This window comes from Saimiri boliviensis, chromosome 1, assembly GCF_048565385.1.
Source record: "Saimiri boliviensis isolate mSaiBol1 chromosome 1, mSaiBol1.pri, whole genome shotgun sequence".
NCBI lineage: Eukaryota > Metazoa > Chordata > Mammalia > Primates > Cebidae > Saimiri > Saimiri boliviensis.
Window position 1 is genome coordinate 120,868,496 of NC_133449.1, and position 23,310 is coordinate 120,891,805.

Consider the following 23,310-nt stretch of genomic DNA (forward strand, 5'->3'; position numbering starts at 1 on the left):
AACGTTGCAACCTGGTGGCAAACCCAAGCCCCTTCAAGCGGTGACCCTTATTATCTTAACTCCTAGAAGTGTTAGCAGGAGACAAACAGCAGATCTCACAGAAGGATCTTTCATTATGCAAAGATCCTCACAGGCGTCTGTCAGTTTGTCTCACCACATCAGCAATTAACCCAGATATTTCACATTCATCCCCCTATCATTTACTCTATATTTTGAATGGCAATGCTATGTCTTTGCTATAGCACTGGGCTCTAGTCATCTGCCTGTTGTGTACTTTTTGCAGGCTTGAGTAGCCTTCAGAAATTTTTCAGAATTGAATAATTTCAGAAATGTCTCTGGAGACAGTGGAGGCTCTTTATTTGTTTCCAGAGGGAACAGTGACAACATTTAAAGGGCTTGGGATCAAGAAAAAGGTTTTACAAATATGGTTAAGTATACAAGAGAAAGAATAGAGGAAAACTCGTACCTCTGTCATAATTTGAAAGAAAGAGAAACTCTGTAGGTTGCCAAGCATATACCAGGGCACCTTTTGGAGGGTCTGTTTATCTCACCACTCCATACCTTGCCTGGGCAAAGGGATTTTAAGTGGCATCTCTAATGTTAAGGAGACATGCTTGTTTGTTTTTTTGTTCTTGCAGCTCAAGGAGGAATTAAGAAGTAAAAGAGACAGCTTGGAATGAAGGTGAGTGTAAGAGGCAATTGGATGTGAAAGGGAAAATGTCCTGACTTTGGGGATTTGCCTCGGCTTCCCTAATGTCAGTGGCAGTTGTGGCACAGACCCATAATTACCACGTGCCCTCTTGGATCAGCATAAAAAGAATAATTTTCCACATACTATAGATGCCTGTGCTTCCTGTGTACTGCAGGCCCTCGATAAACATGTGTTGAATCAATAAATGAATAGATGGATGGCCAGTTGACTCCATGGATAAATAGGTAGATGGATGAATGGAGAGATACCTAGATAAATGGCTGGACGGGTGGGTGAATAGATGGATGGATGGATGGATGGATGAATGGATGGATGGATGGATGGTTAGAGGAATGGATGGATGACGGATGGATGGATGGATGAATGGAGAATGGATGGGTAAATGGATGAATAAATGGGTAGATGTGTGGATGGATGCATAGATAGATGGATAGATAAATGGATGCCTAGCTAATTGGCTGGATAAATGGGTGAATGGATGGATGGATGGTTGTGGAGAGTTAATACAAAGTAAACCAGACATGTAATCACTCAACTATGCCAGAGTTTGGCGAACGATGACCCATAGTCCATGTTTGACCCACTACATTTTTTTGGTAAATTAAGTTGTATTAGAATACAACTAACTTGCTGGGCATGGTGGCTCACACCTGTAATCCTAGCACTGTGGAAGACCGAGGCAGGCAGATCACAAGGTTAGGAGTTGGAGACCAGCCTGACCAACATGATGAAACCCCATCTCTACTAAAAATTAGGCAGGCATGGTGGCATGCACCTATAATCCCAGCTACTCAGGAGGCTGAGGCAGAAGAATCACTTGAACCCAGGAGGCAGAGGTTGCAGTGAGTCAAGATCGCACCACTGCACTCCAGCCTGGGTGACAGAGCAAGACTGTCTCAAAAATAAAGAACACAACTATGACCATTATTTATGTTTATTTGCTTTCATGATCCAAGGCAGAGTTGAAGTATTACAACAGAAGAAGTACGTCCTGCGAAGACTAAATTGTTTACTATCTGTTTCTTTACAGAATAAGTTAAGCAACCAACCACTGAACCACACTATTACTAGATTTTCTGAGTTGACGCCCTTTATTTTCCTTGTTTTATTGACAAAACAAACAAACCAAAAACATAGACAGTAAAATCAAATACACTCTTTTAACTTGTGTGAACTCTAGTAAACCTGCTGGGTGATACATAACTAAATAAGACTATTTTGGTAGAACAAAGGCAGTAAACCAAGCCAAATGCCTCATCTGTGATTCAATCAAAAAAATGATAATCTTTTCCAATGCAGGACAATGAAAAGCCTAGGTGATACATTTTTCGATAGCCTGCAAGGTATATACAAAATGCATTCTGTACTTTATGTAGAAGTTAAGGAAATTTTTCAGGGGCTAATTTTGAGCACATTATTAATTTTTCACCTTATCACATTCACTTTACAATCTAAGAAGGTATCCTTGTGATATCTTGGAAACTTATAACCTTAGCTAATAAATCTGACAAGTGGAGTTATTTATCTTTGTCCCAGTGTGAGTGTCAAATCTTCTCTTTCTGCTGGGATGGAAGGATTATCTTACTGTGCGTCTCATGTTCTGAGAGGAGCAATACAACAGCTGCTAAGGTAAGATGAATTTAACTTTATGTTCCTTAGGTCAGTAATGAACACAGAGCAGAGGCAGAAGGGTCAAAGGAACACATGGGGTTTTCCATGAAAGCAGAACTACTAGCAGCGACCACATGGAAAGTCTAGCTTGAGATGTCCATACCTTAGACAACAATGCTGCATGAACTTGGCAAAAATCCACAAGCAGGAGGGGCAATGGGGGGAATAGGGGCTGAAGGCAGATATGTTGAGAAAGCAAATATGAGTTGTATTCTATTTGTAATGTTCATATCCTGTATAATACAATGTTGTCACTGCTTTCTGCCATGTCAATGCAAGAACTTTGCTAACTATCAGGTAACTGCAACCTGACTCCCATTAACAAAAGGTCGGTGTAGAGCAGGCAGGTTCTTTGATTGCCCCCAGTGGTCCCAGCCTCCTACTAATCATGCCCTTGTTTAATCCCCTTTCCTTGAATGGGACCTGGACCTAGTGGCTTGCTTACAATGCATAGAATATTGCAGAAGTTATAAGATGTTGTTTCTGAGAATGGGTTACAAAAGATGGTGATTTCTGTCTTGCTCTGTGATATGGTTTGGCTATGTCCTCATCCAAATCTTCTTGAATTATAGTTCCCATAATCCTCATGTGTCATGGGAAGGACCAGGTAGAGATAATTGAATCATGAGGGCAGTTCTCCCATCCTGTTTTCATGACAGTGAGTTAGTTCCCACGAGTTTTGATGGTTTTATCATGGGCTTCCCCCTTTGCTGGGCACTCATTCTTCTCCTTCTTGCTACCATATGGAGAAGGATGTGTTTGCTTCCCTTTCTATAATGATTGTAAGTTTTCTGAGGCCTCTCTAGCCCTGCATAACTGTGAGTCAATTAAATCTCCTTCCTTTATAAATTACCCAGTCTATAAATTACACTGCTATTTTTTTCATAGCAGTGTGAGAATGAACTAATACACTCACCTTCTCTAGGCCTCTCAGTTGCTCAGTTAAAGCCAGTTGTCATGTTGGGAGCTTCCCTATAGAAAGATATGCATGGCTAGAAACCAGGGTGCCCTCCAGCTAATAGCTAGGGAAGGACTGGGGCCTCAGTCCAACAGCCACCAAGGAAGTGAATTTTGCCAACAGCCATATGAGTGAGTCTAGAAGTGGGTTCTTCCTTTATGGAGGCTGGAGATGACTGCAGCCTCAGCTGACACCCTGACTGCAGCTTTAGAGAGACCCTGAGCCAGAAGATTATCTAGCTCACCCAGATTCCTGACCTACAGAAACTAAGATTATCCAATCCCTTTAAGCCAATACATTTTGGGGTAATTTGATATGCAGCATGGATAACTAATATATCCAGAGTCTGCCTTTAGCTTGCTTTGCTCTTAAATATCTTGGTCCAGTACCCTCTTTGTAATAATCAATATCTGGCATCTTTTGTTTTATTTTATTTTTCTTTTGAGGACTGAAAAGAAGCTGTAAGCGAAGGATATGTGACTGATTTGTAAACTCTATTAGTTTCTTGGTGGAAAAATTCTTTCCTGGATACTACTGCCATATAAGAAACCTCTCAAAACTTAGTGGCTTAAAGCAACAGCACTTTATTATATCTCCAGGGTTCCTTAACTCAGAAATTGGGGCAGTGCGTGTCTGGCCAATCCCTCTGGGCATCAACTGATGTCACACGGAGGTATTCAATGAATGGCTGGTCTGGTCTGAAGGGACTAAGGCAGCTTTCCCTGTGTCTGGTGCTTTGGACAGGGCCTCTCCAGCATGCAGGTGTCAGAGTATCCTGACTTCTTATGTGGCAGCTGGCTTTCCAGGAAAAAGAGTCCCAATAAGTTTGGCTTCACATTCATCGGCTAAAGAAACATTTCCTACTGGGATGGAGCACCTTGTGGATGGAACATCAGACCCAAGAAATAGGGGGGAAAAAAGATAATATGGCCCAAAAAAGTTGGAAAATATTGCCTTCTCTTGTTTCCTCTTGGATAGTCAAAATGCACATGAGCTTATTAAGGGTCTTAAAAGTCAAGAGCACAATTTAACCTGCTGCATCAGACATTTTCCCAATCCTATTTTGGCATATAAGAAACAAATTATTTGACACTTGGGAATAAGGCAAAAATGTGATACGGTTTGTCTCTGTGTCCCCACCCAAGTCTCGTGTTGAATTGTAATTCCCCAGTGTCTGAGGTGGGGCCTGGTGGGAAGTGATTCAATCATGGTGGGGGGTTCTAGCAGTTCAGCACCATCCCCTTAGTGCTGGCTCATGATAGAATTCTTACAAGAGATCTGGTTGTTTGAAACTGTGTGGCACTTCCCTTTGCTCTCTGTCTTCCTCTTGCTCTGCCATGTGAAGAAGATGGATGCTTCCCCTTTGCTCTTCTGCCATGATTGTAAGTTTCCTGAGGACTCCCCAACCATGCTTCCTTTACAGCCTATGCAACTGCAAGCCAGTTAAGCCTCTTTTAAGCCATGCATGTCTTTCTATAGTGAAGCTCCCAACATGACAACTGGCTTTAACAGAGCAGCTGAGAGGCCTAGAGAAGGTGAGTGTATTAGTTCATTCTCACGTTCATAAATTATCCAATCTCAAGTAGTTCTATATGGCAGTGTGAGAAAGGACCAGTATAGGTTGGAAATGTGTCCTTTCAAAATCAGCAATAGTAGCAAAGGTCACTCAACTTTTTGCAGTGATAAAAATGTTCTGTGCTTTTGATAAGGTATCCGCCAGTCACGTGTGGCTATTGACAACATGAAATGTGGCAAGTGTAACTGGGGAGCTCTATTTTAATTTGATTTAATTTTACTTAATTTAAATTTAAATAATCAAATGAGTTCAATAGCTATGTTACTGGATAACACAGGTTTAGGGAAACATTCTCAGTTTATCTCATTGTTTAATATTGGTTAAAAGTCCAGGCTTGATGAAGTCACTAAGTTTCCTCACACCCTCTTATCTTTTCAGCCACTGATCAGGCCCCCACTGACCCCCAGGATCCATCTACAATCCAGAAACTAAGTAACACCTGACCCATAAGGACCTCTCTAGGACTCTGCCTCCAAACTGAGGTTGTTCTGACTTGTGATGGTTAATTTTATGCATCATCTTGACTGGGCCATGGGATACCCTGAGAGCTGATTAGATGCTATATCTGGGTGTGTCTGTGCAGGTGATTCTGGAAGAAACTGGCACTTAAATGGATGGACTGGGCAAAGCAGATGGCCCTTCCCAATGTGGTGGGCACCATCCAATCCACTGAGGTCATAAATAGAACAAAAAGGCAAGGAAGGATTCCTTGGTCTGACTGCTTGAGCTGGGGCATCAGTCTTCTCCTGCCCTCAGCACTTTTGGTTCTCAGGGTTTCACATCTGGACCGGAATCTATACCACTTGTATGATCAGCCCTCCAGCTCTCAGGCCTTTCAAAGACCATCAGCTTCCCTGGGTCTGAGCCTCCAGTCACATGAGCCAATAACTTATGAGAAACCACTTGCATGCTATTGATCCTGCTTCTCTGGAGGACCCTGACTAACACACTGTGTCAGAACACCCAATGCAGGGCCTGGTCCCTGGAAGCCCTCATGGCGGCTGCTGCTGCCTCCAGGGTAGGTGTCACGATCTCCCTATTACAGTGTGGTGTGCCATCACCAGATGGTGGTAATCTCAGGAGTATTGCAGCTTGTCAGGACCATGGATAAAGCTAAGGGCTCTGAACTCAGGCTTCCTGAGTTAAAATCCAGACTTTCCCCAGCCACTCAGTGTTTGCATTTGGAGGTGTTACTGGACTTACCTAGGTTTCATTTCTTTTCCTATAAAAAGGAAGATAAATAATAAGAAAATCTCACTGAATTGTAGTGAGCAGGCCCCTTCCTAACATCTGCAGGACTGAAGGAACAGAATACAAAGGGGGTCCTCAAGTGTGTGATCTACCTATCCCCACTCCAGATACCCTGCCACTCCAATACCCGCCCCACTCCAGCTGTACACCTCTTGGATCTGGAGGCACCCACTGGCAGTGTCATCGTCCTTTGAGAGGAGAGATCCAGGAAAGAGGGGTGTGCAGTCATAGACAGGAAATTCTGAGGTCCTGGGCACCCTGAGTGTTTTCTAGAAGAGGAGATGTGAGTTCCAGGTGAACACATGCCCTTAGATCCAGAGTCTCCTCACCAGGGGGAGAAGCAGAGCCTGCAAAGAGCCAAGACAGAGCTCATGGAACATGTATGCACACACATGCACGCAGGGCCCAAAGCAGAAGCCCCTCTTACCTGGTTCCAAGATTAGTACCGGGCAGAAGGCTTAAGTGGTGGCTGAGAATGGGGCTGGCACCTGGTAAAGATTCAGTAAGTTGCTATTATATTTCATGTCAGTTTCACTATGGTATCTAGCTGTGTGAGGTCCAACTGTCCTCTGAGCCTAAGACCTACTAACAGATGACAAGGAATAAACTTTATTTGAGTTGGAGAGAAAATAAAGCGACTCTATCTCTTCAAAGAGAGTTTTGGGGGCAGGGAGGTGATGGAATGAAAAGACAGACCCAGGGATACAGGAGGCCTCCACTTCCCAGCGGCCATAGTATTCCAGATTCATAAGGTCAAACTTTACAGCCCTGTTACTGCCACAGTTGATCATCCCTATCAAAAAAAAGCTATTTCATCTCTGCTTTAAGTGCAAAAAATGGCTCTGTGTTTTTCTTATAATGAAGGCTACAAAGGAGCTATATGTCACAGACACAGGAATTAAAAAGGTAGAAACATATTTCTAAACAGACGTCTCCTAAACAGAGTTGCTTACAAAAATGTAAGTTAGCAAACTGTAAGTTACTCAGATTGCCAAGAACAGAGTTCCGGGAAAGGCAGTATAAAAATGAATTTAAGGTCACACACATAGAGGCATCTTCAAGCTGAAATTAGAATGAGGCAAGAGAGGTATGAGGGTTCAGAATGTAAGAAGCCACTCTCTTTCAGGCTCAAGTCAGTGCAGGTTACCACCTGAGAGTGAGCACATCCTTACATGAAGCCCTCTGTACCCTTACTTGTCTCAATCTATTTTGGGCCTCAAGACATCCTTATGTTGACCAAGGCTTATTATATAATGTTTTGTTTAATTTCTGATTTTAATATATAAAATTTTAATTTTGGTAAAATCACTTAACAGGAGATCTACCCTCTTAAGACATTTTTAAGTGTAGAATTCAGCATTGTTGATGATGGGTACAATATTATACAGCAGATGTCTGGCACTCATTCACCTGGCAAAACAGACTTTATGCCCCATGATTAGCAATTCCCATTTTTCTTTCTCTTCCAGCCCCTGATAAACACCATTCTACTCTCTACTTCATGAGTCTAGCCATTTTAGATACCTAGATAAGTAGAAGCATGCAAAATTTGTCCTTATGTGCCTGGCTCATTTTACTTTGTGTAATGTCTGCAAGGTTTATCCATATTATCACATATTTTAGGATTTCCTTCTTTTTAAAGGATGAATATTATTCCATTGTGTATGTGTGTGTGTGTATATATATATATGTATATATGTCACATTTTCTGTTTCTTTCTTTCTTTTCTTTTCTTTTCTTTTCTTTTTTTTTTTTTTTGAGACAGAGTTTCATCACTCTTGTTGCCCAGGCTGGAGTGCAATGGAGCGTTCTTGGCTCACTAACCTTCTGCCTCCCAGGTTCAAGCGATTCTCCTGCCTCAGCCTCCCAAGTAACTGGAATTACAGGCATATGCCACCACACTAGACTAATTTTGTATTTTTAGTAGGGACAGGATTTCTCCATTTTGGTCAGGCTGGTCTCGAACTTGAACTCCTGACCTCAGGTGATCCACCTGCCTCAGCCTCTTAAAGTGCTGGGATTACAGGTGTGAGCCACCACGCCTGGCCCACATTTTCCTTATCTGTTCATCTCTTGATGGAAATTTAAATATAAGACTAAAACTATAAAACTCTCAGAAGACATCACAGGGAAAAAGCTTTATTACATTGATATGGCAATGATTTCATGGACATGATACCAAAAGCACAGACAACAAAGACAAAAATAGACAAGTGAGACTACATCAAACTTAAAAGCTTCCGCACAGAAGAAATAATCAGCAGAGTGAAAACGCAGCCTACAGAAAGGGAGAAAATATTTGTGAAAATAAGGACTTAATTTTCAAAATACATAAGAAGCCCCTACAATTCAAAAGCAAAAAAACTAATAACCAATTTAAAAATGGGCTAAAGACTTGAATTTCTCCAAAAAAGACAGAAATAGCCATCAGATATGGCTGAGAATGGGGCTGGCACATAATAAAGATTCAGTAAGTTGCTATTATATTTCATGTCAGTTTCACTATGGTATCTAGCTGTGTAAGATCCAACTGTCTGCTAAGCCTAAGACCTGGTATAGGTCTTATGCTATATATAAGGTATATGAAAGAATGTTTAAGATCACTAATTATCAGAGAAATGTAGATCAAAACCACAATGTGTGATCACCTTGTACCTGTTAGGATGGCTACTATCAAAAAAAAAAAAAAAAGAAAACAATGTGGAGAAATGGAAACCCTTGTTCATTGTCAGTAGAAATGCAAAATGATGCAACCAGTATGGAAAACATTATAGAGGCTCCTCAAAAAATTAAAAATAGGCTGAATGCAGTGGCTCACACCTGGGGTCCCAGCATTTGGGGAAGCCAAGGTGAGCAGATCACTTGAGCCCAGGAGTCTGAGACCACCTTAGACAGTGGCAAAATCCCATTTCTCCAAAGAAAATACAAAAATTAGCCAGGCATGGTGGGGCACACCCGTAGTCCTAGCTACTTGGGAGGCTGACCTGGGAGGATCCCTTGAACCCTGAAGGTGGAAGTTGCAGTGAGCCAGGATTGTGCCACTGCACTCCAGCCTGGGGGACAGAGCAAGACCCTGTATCAAAGAATAAAAATTAAAAATAGAACTACCATATGATTCAGTGATCCCAATTCTGACTATTTATCCAAAAGAATTGCAATCAGCGTCTTGAAGAGAGATATGAACACTCCAATGTTTACTGCAACATTATTCACAATACCTAATATATAGGAATAACCAAATCTTTTTAAGATGCCAGGTAGGCTTTGAAATTCTTTGACAAATCATTTGACAAATTAACACACAAATACAATCTTCAGATCATTTGCACACACCAGAGGTTGTTGGCAGTTCTCTGGGTTTGAAATGAGACTAGCTAAAGCCTTTCCCCATCAGGAGTCACACTCCCCAGGATATGTAGAGAGCATTCACACCTGAGTGTTGATCTTGCTTCCAGCTCTGCTGGGAGGAAGCTCTCTGAGACTGCAAGCCACAATGGACTGGCACCCAGTGGTTGTCAGGTAGGACGCAGACCAGGTCTCCTGTACCCAGTAGGTGCCAGGGAGGAAGGCAGGTCAGGCAAGCTCTCAAAGCACACAGCCTCTCCTTGGGATATTTATCTTTGTTTCCATAGGTATTTATTTGTGTTTTTCTCTGACTGTTTTGTGTGTCATTGAGAGTTAAAGAAGACATATTGTACGTCCTAAAGAGAAGCAGTAAAAATAATTTAACTTACTTCTTTCATGTCTGAGTGTATTAATTCTTGCTTACATAAGGAAATACAAAAAACAAACTGTAAACAAGGAATCATTTGGAATCAGATTATGCATGAATAATGACACACATTCTCATCTAAGATGTGGGGGGAAAATCTAGTTTTACTGCCAGTAGCTCTAAAAAATGTTTTGCTTTTTCAAAGGAAATGTCTCAGAATGTAATAAAAACATGTTTTCTGCTCTAAAAGGATTAATTTACCTTTTGTGTCATGAGAAAATAAATGCAATCAATACCTCAATTCTCTTCCTCTATGGAAAAAGACAATTTCCAAGTTTGAATCCTAGGGAATGATCATTTACCCTTGATTTGTTAATATTCAGATTCTGTTGCTCTTACGATTTCTCTGTTATTAAGACTCTCTCTGGAGCCCCAGATGCCTTCTGAGGGGGTCTCTGTTTTCTTCTCCAGCTCCAGACCCTCTTTCATTCTGTATGTTATCTTTCTTTCCTGTGATCCCCAATTCCATCGTTGGTGCCTTGTGACTGAGGAGCATAAAGGGATCTAAGGCGGACAAAGAGGCAAATTAATCAAGCTTCCAGGGCTGGGGACTGCCCATCTTTAACACCAGCATGCCTTGTGACTTAGAACGTGCTACCTAACCTCACAATCCCTCACTTTACCCACTTGCAAAGGAGAGATGAAAAACAGTACCTACTTGGTGGAGTAGCTCTGAGGAGTGAATGCATGAATAGTGTTCAGTACAGCATCATGTGGACCTCATTTTGCTGAAGCCATTTATTTGCCTCTTCTTCATGTCTCCATGCAGGCATTCTAAATTCTGTCCTTTCCACCAGCAGAATTCACTCTCCAGTTGCTGCAGGACATTTGAAAACTCTGTACTCATTACTACTGCTTTATTTGGATTTACCTTTATTGAATCTCTGACCAAAGAGTCGAAAGGATCTTTTAAGATCCACTCACCCATCCATCCATCCACATAATATTTACTAAGCATTCACTACATGCCAAGCACTGTACTAGGCCCTGGAACGAAGATGTGAATAAAACACTCAGAGGGTAACTCTTGGTGCTCAATTTTGTGAATGGTCCTTGAACAATCCGTTACAAGTAGTGTGACCAGCTTGCCTCAATTTGACTGAACCTTATCTAGTTTTAGCACCTAAGCCCTCCTCAGTCCTGGCACACCAGGAAGGTTGGTGTACAAATGTGATAAAAGGAAAAGATACTATAAATGTTTCCAGTCAGAGACCTGATCCAGCCTCAGATGTTAGAGGGGACTCACCATAGAAAGCAGCATTCATGGGAGCCAGACAGATTGGTAGACAAACCAAGGACATGGTGGAGAGGAGAAAGGGAGGTCACATGTACAAGCAGAGATTCTGTGGGTACAAAGGCCTGGTGGCTGAAGGAACTGGGAAAAGCAGAGAAAATAAAGTGAAATGTGACTGCAGGGAGAGTAAGAAAGACCTTGCAAAGCCCATGGAGGAATTCGTGCTTTATTGGAGGGGCCCTGGGAAGCCTTGAAAGAGTTGAAGCAAGAGCCTTGCACCAAAAAATTTACTTACAAACAGCACTCTGGCTATGCCCGAAGCAGAATCAATTGGAAGCAGGCTGCAAAGACCAGGTAAGAGCATGTTGTAAGGGAAAGCCGGTAATGGCATGGGCATGGGTATGTGGCAGACGGCATGGAAAGCCATCAATTATTCTCTTGGAAAAGGGTAGACAGAACTGGCCCAGACTGCTTGGATGAGGGCAGATAGGAAAGAGAAGAGGGGAGGCGCTGTGGCTCGTGCCTGTAATCCCAGCTCTTAGGGAGGAAGAGGTGGGAGGATAGCTTGAGACCAAGAGTTTGAGACCCGCCCGGGCAATATAGCAAGACCCTGTTCTCCACAAAAAGGAAAAAAAAACCAAAAAGACAAAGAGGAAAAAAAAAGAGAGAATAGGGGAGGCTGACTCCCATGTTGTTGGTGGGAGCACTTAGGTGGATGATGGAACCAGTAACTCAGAAAGACAGACCTACTTTAGCAAGTTCAAATTCTCAAAAGCATCTGTGCTTCAGGCCTTGTGCCACATTCAGGGGATGCCCAGATGACTGAGCTACCGTACCTGCTCCCCAGACATTTGTGGGTTGTGGAGGAAGCGTGGGGAGGACCCAGATAGAAATGTATGCAAAATATAAGAGGCATAAGACAGGAAGAGACCAGCTATGCTCAAAACATCAAGGAAGACTTTACAGAGCAGGAAATCCTCTTTGGTTCTAAAAGATAAAGAGAAGCTCACTAGGTGCAGAGGGAGGATGGTCCAGGTGAGGGACACAGCATGTACAAAGGACGTAAAGGCAAGAATGCAAGTTGAACTTATTCAATTACTTATTTATACTAGTGTGGACTTGTGGATATTTATTTTATTCTATGGGTTATAATCTGTGGGTTGTTATCTTTCTTGGTTTTGTGACTCAAATTTTTCTGCCTGTTTAGAGCTTCTTCACATTGGTTCTTGTGTTCTTTGAAAAGGCTTCTATCACATTTTGAGAACTTTCTTGCTTTCTCACACTACAAGATGCTCCTGGCTCATCTTGGGTTTTCCCTGCCCCAGTGCAGAATCAACCACTTCCTTAAGGAGACCTTGGCCAGGGTTTTGTAGACAAACAAATGTGGGGACCTAGGAGGCCAGGTAGACTGAGGCAGGAAGAAAGAGGGTGGTGCAGGCAGCAAAAGGCACAGTGGGGCAAATGCTGGGTGCTGAGAATGGGGATGAGGATGCAATTCAAAGATATTCTCCTGCTTTTTCTGTCTCTCTCTGGAAGCTAAGACCTTTATAGAAGGTAAACATTAAAACTCAAATTATGGAATGTTGGGTCTTCCTTCTCCAGGACTCCTGGGGTATTGGGAAGCCACCCACAACATGTCTCTGGTTTAAGACACCCGCTCCTGGGCTTGTGCCCTTCCAGATGTCACAAGCCATCTTGGGGAAAGGGAGACTGAGACATGAGCCCTGTGAGCTGAATCTAAGTGCCTAAAGGGCATCTGGAAACCAGCTCCTCCCATACCCAAGGTCTCCTCTGATCCCCTGCCTCACAGTCGAATCCAAGGAATCTAGTCTAGTGTTTACTAGCCTGGGCCTGGGAATTAGAGCGTCATGTGTTTGAATTCCAGCTCTGTCATTTATTACCTGAGTAATGAAGACAAATTCTCTCAACTGCTGTATACTTTGGTTTCTTCATCTGTAAATGCGGAAGATAATCTTAATTCCTAGAGTTCTGACAAGAGTTAAACGTCACAATCTATGTAGTGCCTCAACACACAGACTAACAGGTGCTGAGCCATTCATAGACTGCCTCTGTTGTATCAGCAGCCACATGCGGGGCACCAGGAACTGTGATGAGACGAGAAGCAGAAACCACAATACCCTCGGAGGCCACCACATTGCCGAACATGACATACTTGACATTGCATTGTCGCATTCCGGTGTTCATCCTCCCAACGGTGTGTGCCCTGAGCTCTGCTACCTTCTAACTTACTTGATATTGATAAGTCTCATAAGTTACTAAACTTTGGCTTCTACATCAGCAAAGTAAAGGTATCAATTTTTGCCTGCCTTACAAAATACAGTATTAGCTTAGATTGAGTATTAACAATGATAAATAACAGTACTTCCCTTATATAATACTTGCCATCTTCTAGGGACTGTTCTGGGAATTTTACATGTATCAGCTCATTCGATCCTCACATCAACCGTGTGAGGTCAGTACTTTTAATAGCCCCATCTTATAGATAAGAAAACTGAGGCATCCCTAAGTCACACAGGTAAGTGGTAAGACTAAGATGTGAACCTTCACATCTCACTAAAATAAAAGTCTAAAATAAAAGACTTTAATAGACCATAATAATCTTATCAATATAGCAGGCACCCACAATAAAGGTATAGGAGATACTATTACCTCATTGCACCGGTGAGAATAATCAAGGTGTGGTGAGGATGATTGACATGTCCAAATCTAAACCTGGAACTTCATCCTCTTGAGGCTAATTTCAAGCTCATTTTTTCTTCTTGTCTTTTTTCGAGACCTCCGCCTTAACGCCTTAAGCGTAGTTACAGGCTATGTGAAGGAAAGAGCTAAAAAGGCAGAAGTCGGACAGAAGCAGCAGAGTTTACAAAACCTTACAAAGTGGTAGTGTATCAAAAAAATGCACAATTTATTGCCAGAGGAGCGAGTGGTATAGGGAATAATTACTCTAGATCTTCCAAAGAAGCAGGGGAGTTTATACACAAAGTATGGGAAGGTGTTGGAAAACTGCAAAGTGCTTTGTAAATGTAAAATATTGTTAACACGTGGGTTGTTCTTTCCTTGGTGTTGAAAGTTGGGTAGAATTGGGACTATACTAACCTCATATGTGGATGATGTGACCTCGCAGGGCTGTTACGATTCAGTGGAATACTGTGCATAAAACAGGATCACTGTTAGACACGCAGCAAGCTTTGCACAGATGTTCATGTAATTTTAAAATCAACTTTACTGAGGTGTAATTTATGTGCAAAAACTGCCCCCATTTAAGTTGTACAGTTCAATGAGTTCTGTCATCTGTACTTACATGAAAAAGTACTGTCACATCAAGAGTCAGCTATTGCTTTAATGTCAGCATAATTATATTAATATTTACTTCGTCGCACTGCTGTGATGCCTCATGGCCTTCACAACAGTGCGGGGCATTGATAGGTACTCAATAAATGTGAGCTATTTTTACCATGATCACTAGCTACTAAAAGTTATTCATTGGAGAGAGTTCCCCAGATGGTCAGAAAAAAAAAAAAAAAAAAAAAAAAGAAAGCTTCAATTTTTTGCGAAGAACAGCTGAAGACTCTTCTGAGAAAGTACTGGTGTGGTCTAGCCAGGAAGCAAACTGTGAGCACCACCCATGATCTGATCTGTCCCCTCTTTGAGCCCCAAAGATCTCTGAACTTGACCCCTTCCTAAATTCAGACGTGCACACAGATGGTGACCACCAGAATTCCCAGCAGTGTTCCCTGGCCGGTTGAGGGTCTCAGAGAGGGAAAGTAGCCTTATGGGACAGAATCAGAAAGGTCACCAGCAAGAGAGGGATCCTCCCCTTTTTCCTTCTGTGGCTTTGATGGAGCTGCCAGATCACTGCTTCCCATCTGCAGTTCCAGGTTTCAAAAGAGTCTTACCAGAAAAACCCCGAGTGTAGACTCCCAGGAAAACAAACACTAGGAGAAGTATTTTTGTCAAGGCAGGAGCCCTGCAGGGGCTGGCTGCTCTTGCAGATAAGTTATCTGTTCACCTTTCATAAATGTCAGACTTGAAATAAAAAAGACAGGATAATGAGGTCTCATTTCCACAGAAGCAAGCGTGCACCTAGTAATTAACCCACAGACCACTAACAAACGTGCTGTTTAGATGCTTTTGCTGCAATTGTCAGATGCACGAATAGCTTGCGCTCAAACGATTCCATTTTCTTACCCTCCTTTGCTATTTTTAAAATATTTTAAATGGCCCTGATGATTCAAAATCTGTTTATTCATTCACACATATTTGCGTAATACCCACTGTGAGGAAGGTATTCAGTCAGAGATTTGGGGGATCCTAGGAGGCCGTTTGGGGAAGAGTAGAAGCTCTGGCACCCAACACGTTAGGGTTTCAGCTTTGGCCTTGTCACCCAACATACAGATTAAAAAGCTGCAAGGCTTCATAAATTCACACACTCATGTTAAATGATAATCATGCCACTATCTTTTAAAAGTTGTTGGTAGTGTTAAATGAGATAATACAATTAAATCTCACAGGTGGAAAGCAGTACTTATTATAAAAAAGGAGCAGAGGCTGGGTACAGTGGCCCACACCTGGAATTCCAGGATGGGGAGGCCTAGGTGGAAGGATTGTTTGAGCCCAGGAGTATAAGACCAGCCTGGGCAACATAGCAAGATCCTGTCTCTACTAAAAACCAAAAAAATTAGCTGGACATGGTGGCATGCACCTGCAGTCCCAGCTGCTTGGGAGGCTGAGGTGTGAGAATTGCTTGAGTCTGGGAATTCAAGGCTGCAGTGAGCCAAGATCACACCATTACACTCCAGCCTGGGTGAGAGAGTGAGACCCTGTCTCTAAAAAATAAAAATAAAAACAAATACAAATTAAAAATTTTAAAGGAGTAGGTCAAAAAATATGGAGGAGAAAGGGAATGAGAAGAAAGAGGGAGAAGGGAAGAGAAAGAAGGAGGAAGAAGAGGAGATGGCAGAGGTGACAAAAGAGAAGAAAACAAGTCGACATGGAGACAGAGGAGAAGGAACAGACAAGGTCTTTGTGACAGTCCTCCCAATCTGGTGAGGAAGACTGACATATGGAAAATAACTAGGGTGTTGCTATGGGCTGAACTGTGCCCCGGGTAAGTTCACACGTTGAAGTTCTAGCCAACCAGTACCTTAGAATGTGACTGTATTTGGATACAGCGCTTTTAAAAAGATAATTAAAGTAACAAGAAGTCACATGGGTGTCCCCTAATGCAATATAACTGGTGTCCTTATAAGAAAAGGTGCTTAACATACAGACATGTAAAGAGGGAAGACCACATGAAGCTATGGGGGGAGACGGCCATATACAAGTCAGGGAGAAAGGCCTCAGAATGAAATCAACTTGGCCATCGCTTTGATGTTGGACTTCCAGCCTCCAGAACTTTGAGGAAATAGACTCCTGTTGGTTAAGCCACCCAGTCAGTGGCACTTCGTACTTGCGGCCCTGCCTAACGAATACAAGTATAGTTGGTATTAAAGAGAGGTAGAAAAGTATCACAGACATTTTAGAGAAGGCAACTAAATCTCACAATGCGATTAGGAAGCAGAGATTCGGGGATGAGGAGAACATCGGATGATGATTATTTATGGGGTCCTGTAGGTGGAGATGGGCAGGGAAAGACTTGAGCAAAAGCCCCAGAGTCAGGGCATGTTCACAGCGCGGGGAGGAGTTGCAGCTGACTTGGCAGGTGGGATGGAAGAGGAGGTTGCAAAGATACCGTCTACCTGATTTAAGGACGCCTTGAGTACTGTATTCTGAAAGTGGTTGCAAGCTCTGAATAAGTAAATTCTGCAGGTGGAAATCCAAAGTAAGAGAAAAACAAATCCAAATTCTCTCATGTGAGATACTGCATGGAAGGCAGAGTATTCTATAATAGGGGCTCAGGATCTTCCCTCTGGAAACAGTGGTGTTCCCTTGCCTCTAAAACGCATTTTATTTCTTTGTAAGGCAGTGCTTCGTGAATGACTGGGTTTAATTCTGACAACCGTGTAGTGGTCTGAATGGTGACCCCCTAAATCTCCTATTTCCTGGAACCTGCAGGTGTGACCTTATTTGGAATAAAAGGGTCTCTGTTAAAGACCTTGAAATCTCTGAATTATCTAAATGAGCCCCAAATCCAATGACAAGTGTCCTTATGAGAGACACACAGAGGAGAGACACGGGCCACATAAAGATCAAAGCAGCAACTGGAGTTAGGCAGCCAGGATGTCACCCACAAGCCAAGGGATGCCTGGAGCCACCAGAGTCTGAAAGACATAAAGGAACATTCTCCCCTGGAGCCTTCAGAGGAAGTGTGGCCCTGCCACCACCTTGACTTTGGACTTCTGGCCTCCAAAACAAGGAGATGACACATTTCCATTGTTTTAAGCCAGCAAGTTTGCAGCCGTTTGTTAGGGCAGCTCCAGCAGGCTTTAAATTATAATACACATGCTTCAAGGAGGGCAGAAGAGGAATTCCAATTGCGATGTGATCAATGAGAAAAGCAACATCCTGCTCTCATACAAGTTAATCATAAAGTGTTGTCCACTTAGACCCAATGATCTTTTCTGTACGTTGGGATGCCCTAAATGTAGCTGATGAAATTACGAGAGATTGGGGAGCCTGATCAGCAAGGCAGTGAACTCTTCCTGTGAGCGGTTGACAGAGAATGCAAGCTAAAGCTGAAGAGTAGCTGACATAGCCAGGATCCAGCACATGGTGAAAAATGTGACCCAAAGATCTTGAATTGTAGACTGAGAAGCTTGCTCCTGGCCTATAAAAACAAACAAACAAAAAAACCTGTTTGCCAAAGTTGGTTATTTGGATTGGCAATCAACAGGATTCATTCATACTATCATGATTGAATTGTCAACCACTGGCTTTGCCAAGGACTGTCAGAAAACCTGTCAACTGAGCACAGCTAAGTTTATCAGACCAGCTGCAGTGACAGAGAACACCGTCTTGATAGAATCTCAATAGGGGACAACTAAGGAAGGCATTGATGGGGCTTTAGGGCCAGGGTAAGTGATTTCAAGGTGGGTCTTGTCGCAAGGTAGGAGAGTGATTGGCACAGGACAGGGTTTATAACAAATGATTTTGAATCAGGCAGAGTGAGGCAAGGGTCCTGAAGCAGTCAGTTTTTATGTCAGTCATAAAAACTGATAAAAAGTGTTTTGGTTGATTCACAAGAGCAGGTATTTCCTGGAGCTAGCAGCTAAGTGATTTCTTCCTGTTCCCAATATTGTCTAACATGGGCTGAGAGAGGCATGCTGGCCTAACATCTCACAACAAATATGTAGTGAGTTGGGGATTCACCATGTTACAGTCGTGTGTGTGTGTGTGTGTGTGTGTGTGTGTGTGCGCGCACATGTGCCTGATTGTGCATGTGTGTGTGTGTGCATGTGCCTGATTGTGCATGTGCGTGTGTGTGCACATGCCTGATTGTGCATGTGTGTGTGTGTGCACGTGCCTGATTGTGTGTGTGTGTGTACACGTGCCTGATGGTGCCTGTGTGTATGTGCACGTACCTGATTGTGCATGTGTGTGTGCACGTGCCTGATTGCACATGTGTGTGTGCACATGCCTGATTGTGCATGTGTGTGTATGTGCATGTGCCTGATTGCACATCTGTGTGTGTGTGTGTGCATGTGCCTGATTGTGCATGTGTGTGTGTATCTTCATCCTTGACTCCATAAAGCTTGAATTCCAATGGGAATGTGGGGAGAACATTCAATATTCAGACAGAATATTGAAAACAGAATATTCAATACATACATGTGAAAAACTGAATTTCAGAAAGTCCTATGTTCCAAGGAGAAAAATAAAACAGGAAAAGATAGACATTGTGATGGGAACAGAGGAGTGAACGATGTTAGTGTCATGGGACAAACTGCTCTCTGGCCTCCTAAGCTTGGGGAGTGTTTGGTGAAACAAAGTTAAATAGAATCCCTCACCCCAGATCATCCAGGAGTCCTGTGTTTTTCAGTGTTTATTAAGAGACTCCAAGAAGATGATAAAGCATGCTGCATTTGCTAAAGGTATTTTGCTTCTGTCGCCTTCCTTCCATGGCACCTCACTAAGAACCTTTTAATCATTGGGAAAATGTTAAAGGAAGATGTCTGTAGGCAGAGGACAGTCAACAGGTGTGCAAAACAACCTCGGGCTCGGGGTGAAGGCTACCTTCTTTCACCCCCGTCCTGCTCTCACTGGGGCCCTCTGTCCTGGTTTGCAATCCAGCCTCACCGGTCACCACCCCAGGCCTTCAGAAAGGTTTCAATGTCTCTGAACTGCCATGAGGTGTGGGAGCGGTTTGGGGAACTTTTTTCCCAAGAAGCCTTTCTGACCTTATGTAAATTTTTGTGTGAATAGAGGAGGAAATTGTCTAACTCTACTCTGTTACATCCAGACCTCCAATGGAATATACGTGTTGAGAAGTTCAAGGCAGAACTCCATCCATCACTCGCATCTAGGCCTCCGGGCCTGTCAAAGTGCCTGTGAACTGCGGTTTTCAACACAGCCTCCACGTCTGCTCTCCTCACAGTAGATAATTAAGCTGTTCCTCCTCGGGCCTCTGAGACTACATTCAGCTCCCGGGCACGCCAGCATGGTGATCACCTCCCAGTTCTGACAGACCTCAGGTTTCCTCCAGTTCTCGGTCTCCTGCCTCCCGCCAGGCTTTCTCAGTTCCACGGGCTTCTGAATCACCCTCCTCAGAAACATTTTGTTCTGAGAATTTTTTTTCACCTTGCCATAAAAACATGGAATTATTTTTTTTTTTAATTTGAAATTCATTTTCAGCCTTCTTTTATAGATCTGTCATTTATACAATGGCTGGAAAACTTTCTAAAATCAGATATAATTTATGAACCCCTTCTTTTCGGCATAATGTCATTTTGTACATTAAAATGATAATGACTGGAGGAATCAGAAGTGTCTCTGCATCAGGGGGTGGGGGTAGTCAGGGGAGATGGTGGGTGGGGGGCTGTTCTGGTTCTTCTGAAATAAGTCTCAGTGAGCATGTGCACAGCCCCCACCAGGGGCTTTCAAGAAAGGGAGAAAACAGAAAAAATGTATTTTTCACATCATCCTTGAAATGAGAAAAACAGTGAAAATCATTGAAACTTATGGCCCTTATAAAAGAATGAGGCCTTGAAAAATGGTTAGTGATATCGCTTGCACATAAAGTTTATGAATTATACTTGATTTAAAAATATATATTTTTTATATATTTACATATGCTATACATACATATTTTCTATATTTATATATACTATATGTTTTTATGTATATACTCATATATTATATATTTATATGCATATACTTATATATTTATATATTGTATATATATGTATAATACAATGTATTATATATTACATATATTTATATGTATAAATGCATATAATTTATATATTTATGTCTATCTTGTATATATTTACATGTATACATTTATATATTATATATTTATATAGTTTATATATTTATATGTATGTTATATATTTATATGTAGACATAATATATATATTTACATGTACAAGTTGTATATAATTATATGTATATATTGTATATATTTATATGTTTATATTATACATACTTGTATGTATATATTATATCTTTATTATGTATATATTGTATACAGTTAATATTTTATATGTCCATATTTACATATATACGCACAAATACATATACATTTCTTTTGAAGTAATTGAGGGTTGTATGGAAAACAGTTGTTCTCAGTCCTAGCTGTGAAGTAAAATTGCTCAGGGGAGGATTTTAAAAAATATTAAATCAGACGTTAATCTAACATGCAGCCTAAGCTGAGAACAGCAGGATGGTGGCCCTCAGAAGATGGGGCTCTAAGCTGCATCAATATTTTTGGTACATCGCATGACCTTGGGGTCAATAAGAAAAGCTAATTCTCACTCCTTAGCATTGGCCAATTGCTGTTCCACGCCCTTTTCACGTATTGACTGTGCTTAGGAGCCTTTGAGGCAGGTGCTAATATTACCCTGTTTCTCAGATGAAGAAGCTGAGGATCAGGGAGCTTAAGTAACTTGCCTAAAGTCACACAGCCAGTACTTGACTGAGGAGGGATTTGAATCCAGGCAGTCTAGGGCTGGTGCTCTCCCCCTGCTGTGACTGCTGCCTCCCTAAAGGATCTAAGTATCTGTTTCCAAGTAGTCCAAATATGAATTAGTTTGCTCATCTATAAAATTAGGTAAGCTGAACTAGGCGATTTTCAAATTTCAGTGGCTACACGGTCTCCGTTTTGAAGACAATGAAAATGAGCCCCAGAGAAATGAAGTATTTCGCTGCTATGAGTAAGCCAGTGAATCAGAACCAGTTCTCCAACCCAGGTTTTCTGAGTCCTAGTGTAGAATTCTTTCCCAATCCACAGTAAAGCAAGCTGGAGGAGGGGGCTGTCCCTACAACATCCCAGGGAAAATCAAATGACTTCATAAGAAGAACTCAAGTCCTAGGTTTGAAATGGTGACACAAATCTGAAACCTGTGTTCCTCGCTGTATCTTTTGGGAGACAGTCTAAGTGATATCAGTGTAACCAAATTTCAAAATTTCAATTCAGTACCTATCGTTTACAGAACGCTGATCTACTTGCTGTGAGAATAGAAGAAAAATGTATGGATGTATGGTCTTGTTTTCACTATAACACACACACACACACACACACACACACACACACACATACACACACACACACACACACACACAGAGAGAGAGAGAGAGAGAGAGAGAGAGAGAGAGAGAGAGAGAGAGAACGTTAACCACAGAGGAGAAGACAGCCAACCACACACCTCTGTGTCAGGAATGGTGCTTCAGCCCAGTTCTTGGTCTCTCCCTTCCTAGTGTCTCCCAATAGAAGAAGGAGTTGTTAGAGGTAATTGAAGAGTGACATTCATTAGAGGGTTTGATCACTGTATTAAAAAGGTGCAGGCTTTGCCCGGTCATCCCTTATAGTCCACTCCCTGCAGTGGACCTGGGGACAGTCCTGCCTCTCTGTCTCTCCTTGCTCGAGTGATCTGGCTACTCTGCAGGTCCCCACAACAGGCAGCCATCCAGAAGGTCATCAATGCTCTGGTTTAAATCCTGAGTCCAAAACTATGACTGTCAGGAGGCTGACTCTTCTGGAGCTCTAGAGCCTGCAGATATGCACCCAAACCTCAAATTTCCAGACCTCTGCATTGCAGAGCATCCTCCCAGCCATCTGCTTCATCCCCACCCACATGTGAGTCATCAGGATGACTAATGTTACTCTGAGATAAGTAGCATGATCCTAAATGCACCCCGTGATGCATCCACAGAGCAAGCATTGAAACAGAAATAACGCTTCAGGTTTTTCCCCGGAAGAAGTCATATATCTCCTATGCACATCAGTGGATCCTAACTTCCAGGCAAGCTCAGACATTCGACCTTAGATATTTAGATGAATAAAAAGGGTGGAAAGTAATCTCTTTTTCTGAGAAAAAAGACTTGAAATGGAAAGAAGAAAAAGGTGGAAGCAGAGAAGGAGGATGATAAACAGATGAAGGCAAGAGAAAGGAAGAATTAAGAAGTGGTTCTTGATCATATACCACCTCTTTAGACATAGCATTTTTATGAGTTAAATGCAAATGAATAAAAAAACATGTGGATTAAATTCCCCTAAGAACACTCATGGGCTTAAAATTTTTTTTTTTTTTTTTTTTTTTTTTTTTTTAATTTTTTTTTTTTTATTGCATTTTAGGTTTTGGGGTACATGTGATGAACATGCAAGATTGTTGCATAGGTACACACATGGCAGTGTGCTTTGCTGCCTTCCGTCCCCTCACCTGTATCTGTCATTTCTCCCCATGCTATCTCTTCCCACCTCCCCACCCCCTGCCCCTCCCCCATTTCCCCCCAACAGACCCCAGTGTGTAGTGCTCCCCTCCCTGTGTCCATGTGTTCTCATTGTTCAACACCCGCCTATGAGCGAGAATATACGGTGTTTGATTTTCTGCTCTTGTGTCAGTTTGCTGAGAATGATGGTTTCCAGGTTCATCCATGTCCCTATAAAGGACGTGAACTCATCGTTTTTGATGGCTGCATAATATTCCATGGTGTATATGTACCACATTTTCCCTATCCA